At 41.1% G+C, this 17,581-nt stretch overlaps 1 protein-coding gene across 4 annotated transcripts in view; it reads left to right on the top strand.

Moving 5' to 3' along the window:
• pot1 (protection of telomeres 1 homolog) overlaps positions 1-17,581 on the top strand; it is a 355,041-nt gene that overhangs the window by 46,602 nt on the left and 290,858 nt on the right. The window lies entirely within an intron of this gene.

The raw sequence follows: 17,581 nt of genomic DNA, 5'->3' as shown, positions 1-17,581 counted from the left end.
TGCAGGACGTTGTTGGTTTCATGAGCAGAAACAAAAGGAAGGGGTATCCACATGGCTGAATTGAAGAGATTGTCTGAGTTTAATGATGCACTGAGAGATCATTTAGGCTATGTCCACACTAGACCAGATAAATCCGTAACCGAAGCTTTTACTCTTCGTTTTGACCCTCCGTCCACACTGAAATGGAATTTTCCTCCTCCGAAAATGGATCTTTTCTAAAACACTTTCCAGAGTGTGTAAATCTGAAAACGCTGGTTGGGCGGTGTGTGTACGGGGTAACCGGAGCTTTTTACAATCGCTGTCATGACGTACTGGAACAGATGGTGGTGGCAGCATGGCATTTCATTGTTTTCTTGAACGCATATAGCGTTCTTTATAGCGGTCGAGGATGTTGTTTTTGGTTTGGCACGACTCCCAGTCCACGTTCTCCACTGCTTCGCTGACTTTGTAGTCGTTTGTAACTCGCAGAAGCAGCTCGACTTCGTCTGTCCAAACGAAGAAGTCTGGTCTGCTTTTTCCAGCAAAGTTTTTCTTTGTATTCCTCGAAGACATTGTTGAAAATTTTCTTTCACTGTTGTTGCAGGTACTCTAGTTTTTGACCAATGGAAATAGCACAACGCCGCCGCGGAAACGGAAATAATATACCTTTTCCCCTTGGCTTGTTTTCTGTAGATGTGTCCTGCGCATGCCCAATAGGAGGAGATTCGCCCAAATACCCGATTTAATGTGGACAGAGGTAGTTTGAAAAATGCTTGGTGTGGACACCTATCATTTTTACGCGAAACCAGCGTTTTCAAAATTATCCGGTCTAGTGTGGACGTAGCCTTAGTTTGTGGAGTTTTACAAGAAAGCATTCAAAAACGACTCATAACTGAAGCACAATTTGCATTTGAAAGAGCAGTTGAAATAGCTGTATCAATGGAAATAGCAGAGATGCAATTTTTGCAGTTAGGAATGAAAGTGAGTGTGAACAAGATTACAGTGACAAAACATAAGACTGCCTGGCTGAACAAATTGCATTACCATTGTCACATGGCCTCAACTAGACTAATGCAGATTTAAAGGTGAAACTTACAGAGAATGTAACCAAGTAGGACACATACAAAGAGCATGTTGGGCAGACAAATAAATGTACACCACAGGGAAGAGAAAAAAAACTTGTATGTGGTTTTAAAAAAAAGAGGAGGACCAGCATTGTGGGGATGTGAGTGGCTGAGACAACTACAACTTGGAGATCCATTCACCAGTTGCGTGGCACATCCTCTGCAATAGAGTCAACTGAAAGTAAATTATGAAAAGTATTGGGTGATGCCACAATTCTCTCCATGCCAAACACCATGAACCATTGCCCAACAGGGGCCAAACAGGTGTTGGTGCCAACCTCTGTGCCTTTGGTTGGAAAGCATATTGGACCGAGGAAGGACCATGCAGAGGGATTGTGAAAATGACAGGAGTAGTGGTCTGACTACAACAGTGTTTGTAGGCAACATGTTGGAGAAAACTGATATTTTAATCAGGCAGTACTTGTGAGACATGGCTTGATTTTAAGCTGGAGGAGAGTTCAAGGAGCTTCAGGAAAGCTGCAAGTATTCAGCTTTTGTGAGTATAAAAAGAATCTACTCTGTGTGCATGCAATGAACTAAGGTTAGAGCCTGAACTTCATGTGGGAGACAAAAAGCTGCTTGTAAAAGTAGATGGAAAGACCAAAGCTCAGCTGGATGAATAGAAAACCAAAAAGAAAGGAGTCAATGGAGATACAAAAAAAGAGGATTCGTCAGCTGATGTTGCAGTTGAAGAAACAGATGAGATTGTAAAGGGAGCAATGGAAGGATTAATACGAGAACAAACAATGAACTAAATGCACCTTCCAAGAGCTTTGACAAGTGGCCAGTGGAACTTTGGAAGTTTGGAGTGGAGGGGACTTCAGATAGGTCCACTGCCCAAGGATAAAAGGCAAAAGCGATTCGCGGCAGCGTAATAGAGCTTTGACCAGTGGTTAGTTGGCGTTTGAGATTGATCAGTAAGAGCAAATTAAAGGAAGGCAGGGGTAAGCACAGTGGTTGTCGTCGCAGTGGCAGTCGGCTCAGTGGACAGAGTCAGAGTGGCGATCTTGAGGCTTCACTCAGCGGAAAGAAATGCTCAAGTTTTTTTCCTTCTCTATATCTTCTCAGCTAGGACAGTAGAGATGTGAGGCAGGATAGTGCAATGCTCTTCTTGTGGGATGCGGGAGGGCAGGGAGACCTCCAGTAACCCTGACCATTACAACGTTGAAAAGTGCATCCAGCTGCAGCTTCTAACAAACTGCATTAAGGAGTTGAAGCTGGAACTGCATGAACTCTGGATCATTCAAACTCTGAAGGGGTGATAGATAAGAAATATAGAGAGGTAGTTACCCCCCCAAAGTGCAGGACACAGGAGACTGGACGACAGTCAGGAAGGGGAAGGAGGTTAAGAAGCCAATGCAGAGTACCCCCGTGGCCATCCCCCTCAACAACAGTTGTATTACTTTGGATACTGTTGAGAGGGGGCATGACTTAACAGAGGAAAATCACAGTGATCAGGTTCTGGCACTGAGCCTGCCTCTGAGACTCAGAAGGGAAGGAGGGGAAAAGAGAGACACTGTAATGATAAGAGATTTGTTAGGGGAATGGACAGGAGGTTCTGTGGGTGAGAATAAGGTTCCCAGATGGTATGTTGCCTCTGGGGTACCAGGGTCTGGGATATTTTGGATCGAGTCCTCAGCATTCTGAAGTGGGAGGGTGAAGAGCCAGAAGTCGTGGTCCATGTAGGTACCAATGACATGGGTAGGACAAGTGATGAGGTTCTGCATAGGGAGTTCAGGGAGTTCGGTGCTAAGTTAAAGGGCGGGACCTCCAAGATTGTGATTGCAGGATTGCTATCTGCACCATGTGCTAGTGAGGCCAGAACTAGGAAGATTATACAGTTTAATATGTGGCTAAGGAGTTGGTGTAGGAGGGAGGGCATAAGTAGATGATTGGACGCTCTTCCAGGGAAGGTGGGACCTGTACGGAAGATTATAGCTTGGAGTTTAATGTCCAAGAATACACATTGTATCAAAAGAGTAGGCTAGAAGGCAGAGGAGGTGGCGTTGCTCTGTTGATAAAAAATGAAATCAAATCATTAGAAAGAGGTGACATACGGTCAGAAGGTGTTGAATCATTGTGAATAGAGCAAAGGAACTGCAAGGATAAAGAGACTCTGATGGGAGTTGTATATAGACCCCTAACAGTAGTAAGGATTTTGGCTACAAATTACAATGGGAAATAAAAAATGCAAACCAAAAAGGAAACGTTACAATAGTAATGGGGGCCTTCTGTATGCAGGTAGATTGGGAAAACCATATTGTGCTGGATTACAGGAGAGGGAATTTCTAGAATGCCTATGTGATGACTTTTTAGAGCCGACTAAAGGATCAGCTATTCTGGATTGCGTGTTGTGCAAAGAACCAAAATCGATTATTGAGCTCAAGGTAAAAGAACCCTTCGGGGCAAATGATCATAATATGATCAAAGTCACCGTGAAATTTGAGAAGGAGAAGCTAAAGCCAAATGTATCAGTATTACCATGGAGTAAAGGGAATTACGGAGGCCTGTGAGAGGAGTTGGCCAGAATTGATTGGAAAAGACCACTAGGAGGGATGACTGCAGAGCAGCAATGGCTGGAATTTTGGGAAGCAACTCGGAAGGAACAGGATATATACATCCCAAAGAGGAAGAAGTCTTCTAAATGAAAGATGACACCACCATGTCTACAAGAGAAGTCAAAGCCAACATAAAAGCCAAAAATTAGTGGGAAGTTAAAGGATTGGGAAGCTTTTAAAAACCAACAGAAGGCACCAAAAAAGTCATTAAGAAAGTAAAGATGGAATGCGAAAGTAAGCTACCCAATAATGTTAAAAAAAGATATCAAAAGTTTCTTCAGATACATAAAGTGTAAAAGAGGCAAGAATGATATTGGACTGCTGGAAAACGATGCTGGAGAGGTAGTGATAAGGGACAAGGAAATAGTGGAAGAACTGAATAAGTATTTTGCATCAGTCTTCACTGTGGGAGACACCAGCAAAATGGTTGAAGTTCCAGGTGTCGGGGCAAGAAGTGTGTGAAGTTAGCATAACTAGATGGTAGGTTCTTGGGTAACTGAACGGTTTGAAGGTCGTTAAGTCACCTAGACCAGATGGTGTATACCTCTCGATCCTGTTGTACATACTATTTATTACAAATTGCTATAAATTGTACATTGCACATTTAGAAGGAGACATAGCATAAAGATTTTTATTCCTCATTTATGTGAAGGTTGTAAGTAATAAAGTCAATTCAATTCAGTTCGGAGTTCTGAAAGAGGTGGCTGAAGAAATTGCAGAGGCTTTAGTATGATCTTTTAAGAATCACTAGAATCTGGAATGTTCCAGAAGACTGAAAAAATGCAGATGCCACTCCACTCTTCAAGAAGGGAGAGAGTCAGAAGAAAGGAAACTATAGGCCAATTAGTTTGACGTCAGTTGTTGGGAAAATGTTGGAATCGATTATTAAGGATGACTTTATTACTTGGAGGTACATGACCGTAGTCAGCAAGGCTTCCTCAAGGGAAAATCTTAACTGACAAATCTGTTGGAATTCTTTGAAGAAATAACAAGCATGATAGACAAAGGGAAATTGGTATATGTTGTATACTTGGATTTTTAGATAGCTTTTGACAAGGTGCCACACACATGAAGCTGTTTAACAAGCTACAGTGGTTTACAGGAAAGGTTCTAGCATGGGTAAAGAAGAGGCTGATTCGCAGGAGGCAAAGAGTGGGAATGAAGGGAGCCTTTTCTGGCTGGCTGCCTATGGCTTGCGGTGTTCCACAGGGGTCTGCGTTGGGACAGATTCTTTTTACATTATATGTCAATGATATGGATGATGGAATTGATGGCTGTGTTGTAAAGTTTGCAGACAAGATGAAGATAGATGGAGGGGCAGGTAGTTTTGAGGAAAAACTGAGGTGCACAATGAAAGGGTTGACCATTTTCTAAATGGAGAGAAAATATAAAAAACTGAGGTGTAAAGGAACTTGTGAGTCCTTGTGCAGGATTCCTTAAAGATTAATTTGCAGGTTGAGTCTGTCGTGATGAAGGCAAATGCAATGTTAGTATTCGTTTCAAGAGGACTTAAATATAAAAGCAACGATGTAATGTTGAAACTTGATAAAGCACTGTGGCCTCACGTGGAGTATTGTGAGCAGTTTTGAGCCCTTAGTATGTGCTGAAACTGAAGAGGATTGAAAGGAGGTTCACGGAAATGATTCTAGATTGAATGGCTTGTCATATGAAGAGCGTTTTATGGCTCCGGGCCTGTATTCACCAGAATTCAGAAGGATGAGGGGTGACCTCATTGAAACCTATCAAATGTTGAAAGGCCTTGATAGAGAATGTTTCATCTGGTGGGAGAGTCTGAGACCTGAGGACACAGCCTCAGAATACAGGGGTGTCTTTTTAGAATGGAGATGAGGACGAATTTTTTTAGCTAGAGAGAAGTGAATCGATAGAATTCTTTGCCACAGGCAACTGTGGAGGCCAAGTCTGTGTGTATATTTAAGGCAGAGGTTAATTGATTCTTAATTGGTCACGGCATGAAGCGATATGGGGAGAGGGCAGGAGATTGGGGCCGAGAGAAAAGTTGGATCAGCCATGATGAAATGACAGAGCAGCTGCGATGGTCCCAATGACCTAATTCTGCTCCTATAATCTTATGGTCTTATGGTCTAAGATCAAGATACACAATCTAGAAAGAAGGAAAAGAAAGAGGGTGATGTTGTTCTATGGAAATGGAAGAGGATAAATGAGACTAAATTTCTTGAGAAGTGAGCAAATTCAGAGATGCTCACAAGAAACTAGAAGAGAAAGGAATGTGAGGAAAAAGGACAAATTGAAAATGAGAGGAGATAATGAATGCTTTTTTACGAAAGATTGTTTTTCCTAAAATCTCAGCTGAGGATCAAAAGATTCTCGATGCTCAAATTACTGAAGCCGAAATTCATAAAGCTATTTTTTCAATGCAATCTGGTAAGTCCCCAGGACTTGATGGCTAGCCCGTAGAATTTTATAAAAAATCTTGGAAAGTTGCTCTCTCCGTATATGTTGGAAATGTTTAAGGATTCTTTTGTGAAAGGTGACTTACCCTCTACTTTTTATGAGGCCTCTATTTCTTTAATTCTTAAAAAAGATAAAGATCTTACTGACTGTGCTTCATATAGACCTATTTCATTACTGAATGTTGACGCTAAGATCTTGTCAAAGAAAAATCGGTTGCAGAATATTTTGCGTAAAATTATTTGTAAAGATCAAACAGGCTTTATAAAGGGTTGTTATTCCTTTTCAAATGTTCGGAGACTACTTAATATTATACATTCATCCTCTTCTAAAATTCCACAATGTGTTGTATCTTTGGATGCTGAAAAAGCGTTCGACCGAGTCGAATGGAAATATTTATTCAATGTTTTAGAGAAATTTGGCTTTGGTGTTAAATTTAATAATTGGATTAAAATGATATATAAAGCCCCTATTGCTACTGTTGTTACTAACAATTGTAGGTCTCCTTTTTTTCAGCTTTCACGGGGAACAAGGCAAGGCTATCCATTAAGTCCTTTGTTGTTTAATTTAATATTAGAACCCCTTGCTATTGCTCTTCGTGAGGCTAAAAATATCCATGGGATATTTGAGAATGAGACCACGCATAAGGTCTCTCTTTATGCTGATGATTTATTGGTTTATATATCTAACCCTGACGAATCCATTCCTGCCCTATTAAAATTATTTAATGAATTGGGAGGTTTTTCAGGATATAAAATTAATATTAGTAAAAGTGAATTATTTCCTTTAAATGATTCTGTTTCTATATATGATAATACTCCTTTTAAAGTTTCAGACTCTTTTAGATATTTAGGTATTGTAAATATAAGGATCTTTATAAAGCTAATTTTGTTCCCTTAGTAGACTCTATGAAGTATTTATTTAGTAGATGGAGTCCACTTACTTTTTCCACTTGTTGATCGTATTCATATAGTTAAAATGATGATTCTACCGAAATTTTTATATTTATTTCAGAATATTCCTGTTTCTTTGACTAGGAAGTTTTTTGATCGGGTTGATTCTATTATCTTTTATTTGGAATAATAAAAGACCAAGAATTAGTAAATGTCATTTACAAAAATTGAAAAAAGGATGGAGGTCTTGCTTTGCCTAATTTTAGAATGTATTATTGGGCTGTTAATCTGCGATATATGTCTTTTTGGTTATACTGGGTTAATAAGATTGATTGGCCAATTTGGGTAGATCTGGAACTAAAAGTTGTAAAACAGTTTTATTTAACTTTGTTATTGGGGGCTCCTTTACCTATGCAATTAGGTAAAGTTGTTAATTTAAACTTATATCCTGTGATTAAGTATTCTTTACAAATTTGGCTCCAGTTCCGCGATTCTTTTAATCTTACAAAATTTAAACTTTGTAGTTTAATTTACCGAAATTACTTTTTTAAGCCTTCTTTGAGTGATCCAATTTTTCTGCTTTGGAAAAATAAAGGTATTAATTCTTTTTTGGATTTATTTAAAGAAGATAGATTGATGTCCTTTGAACAATTAACTGATATTCTCTTTCATATTCACACTTTTTGCAATACCTTCAAGTTAGAGATTTTTTACAAAAATATTTAAGTAATTTCCCTTACATATTGGAGGCTGACCTGTTGGATACTATTATGAGTATGAATCCTTTGATTAAGGGTTCTATTGGAAGAATTTATAATTTATTATTACAATGGGATAAGCGTCCTTTGTCTAAGATTAAACAGGATTGGGAAAAGGAACTCAATTTGACTTTTATGACAGAGGATTGGATGCAGATATTGAAGTTGGTTAACTCTTCTTCAATTTGTGCTAGCCATTCATTGATTCAATTTAAAATTTTACATCGTTATCATTTGACAAAGAAGAGACTTTCTAAAATCTTTCCTAATGTTGATAGTCATTGTGATAGATGTAAAACTGAGATAGCTACACTGACACATATGTTTTGGTCTTGTTCTATATTGGAACAGTTCTGGAAGTCGGTTTTCTCAACAATTTCTAAAGCACTTAAAATTAATTTACAACCAATTAAATTAACTGTGCTTTTTGGAATAGTTCCTCAAAATATTCATGGTATTTCTGTGTCTGACCAACATGTTATTGCATTTGTTACATTGATAGCTAGGAGGGCCATTTTGTTGAAGAGGAAGGATACATCAGCTCCCACTTTGTCACAATGGTTCTCTCAAGTGATGCTATGTCTTAGTTTGGAGAAAATTAGAAGTCGAACCTTTGAACCTTTATTTGATTTTGAGAAAAAATGGGGCTCATTTGCTCGTTATTATCATTTGAGTTAATTGATAAAAATTTTTCCACGATCTAATTGTAAATTTTTTTAGCATATTTTCTTTTCTTGCTGGCGGTTTGATGTTTATTTTTTAGAAGCTTTTTATATGACGCATGGCTCCAGGGTTGTACACCTAATGGGCTCTCTTTTTTTTTCTCACTTTCCTGCTTAGTAGGTTTTTCTTTTGTTATCACAAAATTTTGTTTTTAAGATGATTGTTTTTTTTTCAGGCATTGTAAGTGTTGTTACTTCGATGTACTCATGTTATTTTTCATATATATATATATATATATATATATCATATATCATATATATATATAATAAAAAGATTTGAAAAGAAAAGAAAGAAAATGAGAGGAGATGGAGAACATGAGTGAGAAAGCAAGACGTGGAAGTGAGGAAGAAGGTGAGAAAGAAAAATAGCAGGAATGTGAGTGTGGGTGATACTGAGACTGTGGTGGGGATCACGAGGGAACAGAGGATAAGAAAAGGGAACACGACCAAGAAAAGGATTGAGGATAGGACAAAGAGAAACCAGCCGGGACTGGGAGAGGAGCGTGGATCAAAGTACTGTAGATCCAGCGAGAAATGCCAAAAAGAAAAGAAGAAAGGTGTCCAGAGCTATCAGAACCTCCTCCTGCAGTCTGAGTCAACACCAACAACTACCATGGAGGAGGTTTCAGACCGTGAGATTATTTTCACAGCCGCAGATCTCATCTGCCAAGCAGTGACCTCCTTTGTCAAGAAAGATATTATCCAACAAGAGTACGAGTGCCTCCACAGTGATTAAATCTTTAGACTAGAATATATATATGTTAAAATGCATTCTCTATTGAGTTGGAGAGTATAGCTAAGCAGGGGAGAGGGGCGTTGTGTATTTCATATTTCAGTAATATTTGAGTAATATTGTAAATATGTTGTTTAATCATTCTGTATTTATTTCATTATGGTTATATGTACAAAGTACTTGAATTGCAAACATCATCAGGCGCCCATGTGATACTTGCAGTCTCGCTTACAATTAAAAATGAACTAAGATTCGCATTTCTTGGTTCCCCTGTTTTCCTTTCAATTAGTTTTGTTTCAGAGTTACAAAGCATAACAATAGACAATTGTGAAGACACTTTAGGCTTTCCGATTAAAAAGAACTTGAATTGAAGAGTATGACGTAGAGATCAGGGAGCCAAATAAGTACATAATTAAGATTTTCCCTGGACTGGAATGTCTACATTTGTCAAGGGAAAAGACATGCCTGTACCAAATACCAGATGTCTTTCTGAAAACCTCTGACCTAAAAAAAACTGCGGGTGGATTGAAGACAGGAGTTTCAGCAACCTGGTGACAACTTTGACATCTACAGGTCCATCAGTGACCTCAAAGCCATCCGTGGTCCAGAACCAAGACTCTACTCTAGCCAGGGTGGTGAGGGAGGCATGGTAGTGTACTAGTTAGCACAATGCTTTACAGTTCCAGCAACCCGGGTTCATTTTCCGCCACTGTGCGTAAGGAGTTTGTATGTTCTCCCCGTGACCGCGTGGGTTTCCTCCAGGTGATCCAGTTTCTTCCTGAGTTCCAAAGATGAACTGGTTGGTAGGTTAATTGGTCATTGTAAATTGTCTTGTGATTAGGCTAGGATTAAATTGGGGGATTGCTGGGCGGCATTGCTTGAAGGGCCGGAATGGGCTACTCTGTGCTGTGTATCAATAAAATAAAAAATATTGCAAGAATTTGCAAAGTTGTGAACGTAGCTAAGTCTGTCACAAAACTAGCCTTGCTACTACCTTGAGAAAGCAGCTAACATAATCATGGACCCCTCGCAACCTGGACATTTGCTCTTCTTCCCTGCTTCCATTCTCTATACTGCACTTTCACTCTATATGTAAAATGCAATCCTGCATTCTGCTTTTCTCATTGCTTTCTTGATGTAATTATGAATGACATGATCTGATTGGATGGCACATGAACGAAAGCTTTTCGTAGTATCTAGCCCTTGTAATGATAATAAGCCAATTACAAAACCTATCGAGAAAAGAGTGGCTGTCAGTGCCCATTGGAAGGGAAACTTCAAAGAATTCTTCAGCTGTGATTCTGTTATCATTGTGAGTGTTCTTGACCTGGCCTCTTAGGTAAAGTGTTGACGCTCATCCTGATTGACAAGCAGTCAAAAAGGCATACTCTTAACGAAAAAACAACGAGGCCTTGGAAACAGAGAGCAAATCTGTTGGAAATCCAAAATCTTGGTGGTAAAGTGCTTCCATCATAAATCCACAATCACTTCTCCATGTTAGGGATGAAAGTTTATTTTGGGAGCCACTGATCTGTGGTAATTATGACCGTCTTCAAAAGAGGAGATATAGTCACTGATGAGTGATGTCTGCCTGTTACCTTGCTGGCGTTTAGGGCAGCAGTGAAGGCCCTGTATCTCTGGTGCTGTTCAGGGCTTCCTTCATGAGGTCAGTAGCTTACTCCCTGTTTTCACAACTGTCAGTGATGCAAGTACCGGGTGGAGATTCAGGAGTACTGTCACACTCAAATGTAGAAGGATTCTTCATTGGTATAATAATATTGTTATGGAAGCAGCAATCAGGGTTGTTAGCCCTGAGCTGAACCCCTGAACCTGGAGGACTGGTGGACCACTCTTAGTCTGTCCTCTATCCTTTGACCTGTTTGGCATGGGTGACCCCACCAAGAGCCAAAGCACAAAGCCCTGACTCCAGTCAACATAGCTCTTTGGGTCGTTGAGGCACACAAAACTCCAAACCCTACGTCAAGGTTGTGTTCCTCTTGGAGGTCACTGATGACTATGGAATGCTTAATTCCCTGCTTCTACGGGAAAAGGGATTGCCAGAGTCCTTATTGGCCTCCTCCTTTCTGTGGGTGTTCTTGGGCCACAGTGTGCATTCCTGTCAGCATGTGACAGTGAAATTGATTTTCCCAGTGTACCAATCCAGGAAGAATGTGGGGAGCACTTTCAACTTCAGGGGTGGCTCTACAGTACTCCCTCCATCTTGTGTTAACTTCACTATTGATCCAGTCATTGAGTCTTCGACAGAATCTTTAAAGGTCAAATGGGGAGAACTGATAGAGAGGATCCTGCAGATGGACATCATTAAGATTTCCAAAAGGCTTTTGATGAGGTATCACATAAGAGACTAATGCATAAATTAAGAACCCAAGGTATTGAAGGAGGCACGTAGAATGGATTGAAAACTGACTCACGTGGAAAATTGATAGTTGGAATAAATGGGTCCCTTTCAGGCTGGAGGGTTGTAATCAATGGAGTACACTAGGGTTCTTGTTGAAACCTATTGAATGTTGAAAGGCCTTTGTAGAGTGGATATGGAGAAGATGTTTCCTATAATGGTGGAGTCTAGAACCAGGGTGCACAGCCTCATAATAGAAGGGTGTCCCTTTAGAACAGAGTTGAGGTTTTTTTTTTAGCCAGAGGGTGGTGAATCTGTGGAATTCATTGCTACAGATGGCTGAGTCGGCCAAGTCATTGGATATATTTAAAACGGAGGTTGATAGGTTCTTGATTAGTCAGAGTGTCAAATGGTACGTGGAGAAGGCTGGAGAATGAGGTTAAGAGGGATAATAAATCAACCATGATAGAATGGCAGAGCAGACTTGATGGGTTGAATGGCTAAATTCTGCTCCTCTGTTTGATGGTCTCATGGGACTATTTCTTAATCTGCAATTGTTTACTATTTAAATTAATGACATCAAGGAGGAAGGAAATGCCCAGTTTTGAAATTTGCCCATGATATAAAAGAGATGGGACGGGTGTTGCGATGAGCAGATTGTGGTTCCTCAGCGTAATATAGAGATTGAGTTGGCAAAAGCCTACCCAACGGGGAAGTGTGATGTTATTTACTTCAGTGAGAAGAATCAAAGGAAGGATTGTTGTCTCAATGGAGAAAGACTGCAAGGGAGTTGTTCTGAACGATCAAGGTGTTCTGGTGCATAAATCATCACAAAACATAAGCAAGCAGGTCTAAACAAAAATAGTTGAGAAGGCAAGCAGCGTTTTCTTGCAAAAGGAGTTGAAGTGTAAGAATGGGGCGACTTTGTAAAATTTGAACAGGGTATTGGTGAGGTCACACCTGGAATACTGTGCAGTGTTTTGGTCCTCTTATCTAAAATGGATAGAGTAGCATTGGAGGCAGTCTGGAGGAGATTCTTCAGGCTAATTGCTGGGGTAAAGAGGATTGTCATATAAAGATGCTGGACAGTTTAGGTTTGTGTAGAAGAATAAAGGGTAACTTTATTCAAGAATATAGAATACTAAGGAGTGGGTTGACATGGTAGATGTTGGGATGTTTTTATTAGGAGAGTCTTAAACAAGGAGAAAAAACTACGAGATAAGCAGATCAATCAGTTAGTCTCTCAGAAGCTGATAAACATAGAGTCAGAGTCCTAGAAAAGTATAGCAGAGAAACAGGCCCTTCGATCAATCTAATGGATACTGAAATCACTTAAACTGCTAACACCCATTGAACTGCACTGGGACCATAGCACTCCCTGCCCCTACCATCCATGTACCTATCCAAACTTTGCTTAAATGTTGAAATCAAGTTTGCATGCACCATTTGTCCTGGCAGCTCATTCTACATTCTCACGACCTTCTGAGTGAGGAAAATTCCCCCTCATATTCCCCTTAAATTTTTCACCTTTCACCCATACCAATGACTTCTGGTTGTAGTCCTACCCAACCTCCATGGAAAAACCATGCTTGCATTTACCCCATCAATACCCCGCATAATTTTGTATACCTCTATCAAATCTCCTCTCAATTTTCTATGTTCTAAGGAATAAAGTCCTAACCTACTCAATCTTTCCTTATAACTCAGGTCTTCCAGACCTGGCAACATCCTTGTAATTTTTCTCCGTACTCTTTCAATCTTACTTACATCCTTCCTGTAGGTACATGACCAAAACTGCACACAATGCTTCAAATTAGGCCTCACCAATGTTTTACACAACTTCAGCATAACATCCCATCTCTTGTACTGTACTCAGTACTTTGATTTATGAAGGCTAATCTGCTGCAAGCTTTCTTTACAGCCCTATCTACTTGTGATGTCACTTTAAACAAATTATGGCCCTGTATTCCCAGACCCCTTTGTTCTACCACAGTCCTCAATACTCTACCGTTCACTGTGCAAGACCTACCCCGATTGCTCCTACTGAAGTGTAACGCCTCACACTACTCTGCATTAAATTCCATCTGCCTTTTTCTAACCAATTTTCTGGCTGATCCACATCCTGCAGTAAGCCATGATAGCCTTCCTCACTCTCTGCTATACCCCCAATCGTGGTGTCATCTGCAAATTTGCTGATCTAGTTATCCACATTATTTTCAGATCATTGATACAGATGACAAACAGCAACGGACCCAGCACTCCAATAGTCACAGGGCTCCAGTCAGAGAGGCTACCCATCTACTAGCACTCTGCTTCTCCCACAAAGCCAATGTTTTACTACCTCATCTGGAATGCTGAGTGACTGACCTTCTTGACCAACCTCCCATGCACGACCTTGTCAAATGCCTTGCTAAATCCATGTAAACAACATCCACTGTCTTCTGTCATCTACTTTCCTGTTAACTTCCTCGAAATACTCTATAAGATTGGTTGGACATGAGCAACCACACATGAAACCATGCTGACTATCCTTAATCAGTCTACATCTATCCAAATACTTATATATCTGGTTCCTTTAGAATCCATTCCAATAACTTTCCTGCAAAAGATGTCAGTCTCACCGGTCTATAATTTCCTAGTTTGTGTTTAGAGCCTTTCTTAAACAATGGAACAACTTTGACCATTCTCCAATCCCCTGGTATCTCTCCTTTCGCTAAGGATGATATACAGTAAATATCTCTGCTAGGGCCCTGGAAATTTCTCTACTTGCTCCTGTCAGGTCTGAGGGAACAGTCTGTTGGGCCCTGTGGATTTATCCACCCTGATTTGCCCAAGGACAGCAAACATCTCTTCCTGTGTAAATTGTGTAGGGTCTGTGAAGTTGATGCTGCCTTGCTTCACTTCTATACACTCTGTGTCCATCTCTTGAGTAAATAGAGATGCAAAAGATTTATTAATGATCCCGCTCATCTCTTTTGGCTCCACACATGGATTACCATTCTGATCTTCCAGGAGACCAGTCTTGTCCCTTGCTATCCTTTTTCTCTTAACATATCTGTAGAATCCCTTAGGATTCTCTTTCACCTTTTCTGCTGAGGCAACCTCATGCCGCCTTTTAGCCCTCCTGATTTCTTTCTTAAGTGTCCTCTTGCATTTCATGTACTCCTTAAGCACTTGTTTGTTCCCATCTGCCCATACCAGCTCTGCACCCCCTTTTTTCTTAACCAGGGCCTCAGTATCTCTTGAAAGCCAAGGTTCCCTACACTTGTTATCTATGGAACTCTTGTGTTGTTGATTGTTGTAGAGAATCAGAATATTACATATATTTAAGGTAGAATTAGATAAATGTTTGAAAGATTGAGGATTGTTGGGAAACCTCACATCCGGCCAGGTACCAATTGCGCCAGATGCCACTTAGATTTGTCCCTATTTATGTTAGCAAGTCCAGCATTAGATTATTTGTTGAGCACTGGTTTCCTCCAGTGTGAATTTGAACTGGAGATCAAAGCTCACCAATATATCTGTTGTGGTAGATCATGGAAATTGTGTTACTGTGGTATTTAATCCATGAGCATGTTGAGCAACTTTGTTGGTATTACACTGCTGATTTGAGGAGAACTGAATGAGCACCTTGAGAAGTGAGTGCTGGGAGCTCAGACACCTTCTGTAGTCCACAGTGTGCTGCACTTTGCAAGCCGTGCATTTTCACACCATATGGTTGTTAAGGAGCTCGTCGGGCTCCTCAGTGGTGGCACTATTGGCAGCACACCATTACTGAGGCATCAGAATGACCATGGTGGAGAGCCAACTGCCAGAGAGTCACCTATGACTCTGTATCCCCTCAGGACCAACGACCAATGTGATTGCAGGTTCAAGTTTACTAAGGCTATCGTCCATGAGGTTTGTCACATTCTGTTGAAAAATCAACATCGCCATGATCCTCGGCTTCCTCACTACGTGACCTTTCCAACTGGCCATAGCTAGTCTCTGTCTGCTGCCACTACAACTGTGAAGAAACAGTTTCACTGTCTTGGCCACTGAGGAACAGGTGGCATCTCGGGCACTGATTTGCCAGCACGATTGCCTTCTTTTCACAAGTCCTGCCAGCCATTAACTGCACTCATTTATTTACTTATTTTATTTATTGAGATACAACGTAGAATAGGCCCTTCTGCCCTTTGGGCCATGCCATCTACCATGGGTTTAATGTTCAAGTAATCATGGGACAATTTACATTCACCAATTAACCTGTCAACTGGTATGTCTTTGGACTGTGGGAGGAAACCCAGGAGGAGAACACACACACTCCTTTTCAGCGACAGCAGCAGGAATTGAACCCGGGTTGCTGGTACTGTAAGTGGTTGTACTACTCCACCATGCTGCCACTCACACTGAACAGGACTCCCTTAATAAAGTGGATTTTTAGATAAACAGCAAAGGCTTGCATTCCTTCAACGAACAAATATTTATCGCAGAGATGTACGGCATAGAAACAGACAGTTCAGCCCACTGAGTCCATGTTGACCATCAACCACCCATTTTATACTAATCCACATTAATCATTCTTTTTATTTATCCCAAGTTCTGACCAATTCCCCCACATTCTGCAGCCTATCTACACAATGGGGGCAATTTACAGTGGCCAATCATCTACATCCCACCCTTTTGGGGTATAGGAGGGAGCCAGAGGAAAGTCACCTGGTAACAGGTACAATGTGTAAGTTCTAACCAGAGGGGATTCAAGGTCAGGATTGAATCTGCGTCACAGTCGTAGAGTGATACAGTGCACATATAGCCCCTTCAGCCCAACTTGCCCATGCTAGCCACGATGCTGAACTGAGCTGGTCTTGTTTGTTGACATTTGGCCTGTACCTCTCGTATCTGTCTCTGGATCTCCACTCTACTTCCTGCACTACAGTGCTCCCATAATCATAAGAAATATAACAGCTAGCGGTGTCCAGAGAGATGGATCTTGGGATGAGGAGGGGCAAGGGCGGTCCTCCGGTATCTTGTAAGTGTGCTCTCTAATCTCGGTGGCCAAGGACTCAAACTGTGGGAGACTTGTGGGCTCCAAGCTGGAAAGGTCAAAACGCTACAGATGTGCTAAAGATGAATTTTATTTATCTGCGTCAGTCCCCGCAGTACAGATGTGGCAAGGACGGTGTGATTTTGCACAGCAAACACTTGCAAACTGTGGAGTGCAGGAGGAGCAGGGAGAAGTCTCTGAGTCTGAAGCCTCATCAGGTGGAGCCTGGAAACCAGGAGCAGCAGATGTTCGAGTTATCTCCTGGGGTTGCCCCTGCTCAGCTTCCGTCACTTCATCTTCCAGCTGGGCCAAGGAGGCAGGCAAGGGCTGCCCAGAGTGTAAGAGGCTCCTGTACAGAAATGGTTTCAGCTCCTTCTGAAATCAGTCTCCCCACAACAAGCCCAGTGACCCATCCCGCACCACAGTCTGTCATGCCAACAGAAATCAACTGAAATCAGACTGCAGAGGCCAGATGGTTGATAAAATCCCTTGGCACTATGCTTGGCAGTGAATGAATGCATTCCCACTCCAATTACTTTAATGGCTTGGTTCAACATGTCTACATTTCCTGATGAGTGACACCTTGCTTAAAGAAACCTGACATCTGCTTAGAGAAATTTTCTCTTTGGGTCTGTGCTCTGCAGGCAGGAACAAGGTGTGCCGACCAGCTTGACTTGCATATTGTATGAGGTCACGAAATCTCTTTCAGCATTGCTCCACTTCTGCCAAGAAAATGCCAGACAACGGCTGTCCCCAACAGGCGAGAATCCAGTTGCCTACCCTTGACATTCATTGTTATTACCATAACTGAATATCCATCATCAATATCCTGAGGGTCAGCATATGCCTGGCTCCTCTGAACTCTATCCATCTTGACCAGCCTTGTGAGGATATTCTGTAAGGCAGGACAGGAGGTACAGGAAGACAGCCAGTATCTTTCTCCCAGCGTCAAAACGTCTAATACTAGAGGGCACACACTTAAGGTGAGAGGGGGACAGTTTA

Source organism: Mobula hypostoma, chromosome 9 (genome assembly GCF_963921235.1).
Source record: "Mobula hypostoma chromosome 9, sMobHyp1.1, whole genome shotgun sequence".
In the NCBI taxonomy this organism is placed as follows: Eukaryota; Metazoa; Chordata; class Chondrichthyes; order Myliobatiformes; family Myliobatidae; genus Mobula; species Mobula hypostoma.
This window is presented reverse-complemented; position numbering and strand designations above follow the sequence as displayed.